At 52.0% G+C, this 2,708-nt stretch overlaps 1 pseudogene; it reads left to right on the top strand.

Annotated features, from left to right (window-relative positions):
- Positions 1-1,164: 1,164 nt before the first annotated feature.
- On the top strand, positions 1,165-2,071 carry LOC117000186 (annotated as a pseudogene).
- The last annotated feature ends 637 nt before the right edge of the window (positions 2,072-2,708 follow it).

Here is a 2,708-nt window from a genome sequence, read left to right as displayed (position 1 = left end):
CCAGCACAGCCCACAGCCCGGGGGATGTGTCAGGAGGACTCTCTCAGTTTCTCTGAGGCAGAGGAGGAGGAGGAGGATGTGCTGCAGAGCAGGGCTGCCCTGGGCACTGTCAGAGGGACAGGGCAGGACGGCTCCTGCTGCCAGGGACGGCTGCAGGGGCTGAAGCTGGGGCTGCAGCCAGGGCTGCCCAGGGCTGTCCTGCAGAGCAGCTCCTGCAGCCCTCAGGGCTCTTGGCCAGCCCAGGGCATGTGCCACCTGCCAGGGACAGCTCTCAGCCTGCCTTGGAGCTTCCCAATGGACTGTGGGGAGAATGTTGGAGGTGGAAGGAGCCATCCCCATCAGGGCAGATTCCTCCTGCTGTGGAGATGGTGCTGCATGGCCAGGGCTGCTCTCAACTTTCTCCTCAAGGGAAGGGAAAGGGGCTGTCAGGTGTGTCTGTGTCACTGAGACTCCTGCACTGTCCCACTGGGCATCAGCAGATCTGCCTCACATCTCCCTCACAAAGTGCCTCCTCACCCTGCTCTGCCTACAGACAGCAGCAGCAGCAGCTTGGCTTGCAGCATCTCTGTTTGTCTGAGCTGTCCTTAAGGCCCTGCAGCCGGGAGATACCTCTGGGCAGTGCCCTGTCCTGGGAGTGGTGTGCAGGGCAGAGCTGAGCCCCCAGGGCTGAGCTGGGCTCTGGGAGCACTGGCAGGGACAAGGCTTGGAGAGAAAGAAACAGCTCCCAGTGGGCAAAACTGCAAGCAGCAGAAAGTCAGTGGAAACCTTGCACACCCTCCCTCTTCAGGTGCCAGGGTAAGAAAGAAGTGTTGAAAGAGATTGACTTTGAAATTGGAGTCTTCAAACTGTCTACTTTATTTTTCCAGCAAGTTTTAAGTGTGATCATCCTGAAAGAGAGGGAAGTGGAATGAGCAAAGAGCATCTGTGTGGGACTGCATGGGAGCAAAGGAAGCCCTGTTTTCCCTTTGGGCTCCCCAGTGTTCAGGCTGAGAGCAATCCTGAAGATGAGGCAGTAACTCCACAGTACAAACCCAAACTCAAAAAGGTTTAGTAAAGTTCCTTCACAGGAAGGGGATTCCAAATAAAATAGCAGAGATTAAACCAATCAAGTTCATCTCAGCTTATCAATGTCTTCTTTCCTCAGTCCACAAAGCCAAGAGTGAAATGTCCAACAGCAGCTCCATCAGCCACTTCCTCCTGCTACCACTGGCAGACACGCTGCAGCTGCAGCTCCTGCACTTCTGCCTCTTCCTGGCCATCTCCCTGGCTGCCCTCCTGGGTAACGGCCCCATCATCAGAGTCGTAGCCTGCGGCCACCACCTGCACACCCCCATGTTCTTCTTCCTGCTCAACCTGGCCCTCACTGACCTGGGCTGCATCTGCACCACTGTGCCCAAAGCCATGCACAATTCCCTTTGGGACAACAGGAACATCTCCTACTCAGGATGTGCTGCCCAAATATTTTTTTTTATTTTCTGTGCTACAACAGAGTATTTTCTTCTGACCATCATGTGCTATGACCGCTACGTGTCCATCTGCAAACCCCTGCACTATGGGACCCTCCTGGGCAGCAGAGCTTGTGCCCACATGGCAGCAGCTGCCTGGGCCAGTGCCTTTCTCAATGCTCTGCTGCACACAGCCAGTACATTTTCCCAACCCCCGTGCCAGGACAATCCCCCAGATCTTCAAGCTCACCTGCTCAGACTCCAGCCTCAGGGAGCTTGGGTTTCTTGCTGTTAGTGCCTGTTTAGGATTTGGCTGCTTTGTGTTCATTGTTTTCTCTTATGTGCAGATTTTCAGGGCCGTTCTGAGGATCCCCTCTGAGCAAGGTTGGCACAAATCCTTTTCCACCTGCCTCCCTCACTTGGCTGTTCTCTCCCTGTACATCAGCACTGCAGTCTTTGCCTACCTGAAGCCCCTGTCTGTCTCCTCCTCATCCCTGGATCTGTCCCTGTCAGTTCTGTACTCAGTGGTGCCTCCAGCCCTGAACCCCCTCATCTACAGCCTGAGGAACCAGGAGCTCAAGGCTGCCCTGCAGAGATTGATGATGGGACAATTTCGGAAACATTAAACTTCTGGGAAATTTACTCAATTCACTTGTAATAAAAGTTATGTTTGATATTTCTTCCTGTTGGTTTCATTTTGGAGCTTCTTTTTCTTTATTTTAGTATAATCATATTGCCCACAAAAAAGCCATTCTTTGTACTTTTTCTCCTTTTGTTTCTTTCCACCTTTCCTGTGGCCCACTGACTGTGTCAATGAGGTGCTGTGCTCTTGGTGACTTTAAATGAAATAAAGAGTCTCTCCCCTAGCAGAATTTTCTCCCAAGATGCACCTTTTATTCCCTTCTCTGCAGCTGCAGCAGTGAAGTCTGTGTGCAGAGCTGGACCAGATCAGTGCTGACACAGCAGCTGTGCCCAGCAGCAGCAGCACAAAAGGAGACAATTCTCCCAGGGAACTGGGCAGTTATAGAAATTTATGAATGCCCCATTACTTTCCAAGCCGATGCTTTAATGGTTTGCAAAAATATGCTTTTTCAGGTTGCCCAGTTGCTCCTATTACTGTAACATAATCCTTCCCCAGACTTACCAAAATCTTATTCAGAGCCAAATACGTTGCCCCGGTGTCAACTAGAAATTCCACTTCTTTCCCTTTTCCCCCCAGCCTGAATTTTATAACCAGTGGATCTCCTGGGGTGAGATCTACCG

The sequence above is a fragment of the Catharus ustulatus genome, chromosome 9, assembly GCF_009819885.2.
Source record: "Catharus ustulatus isolate bCatUst1 chromosome 9, bCatUst1.pri.v2, whole genome shotgun sequence".
Lineage (NCBI taxonomy): Eukaryota > Metazoa > Chordata > Aves > Passeriformes > Turdidae > Catharus > Catharus ustulatus.
Note: the sequence above shows the minus strand (reverse complement) of the source record. Positions and strands in the feature narration are given on the sequence as shown.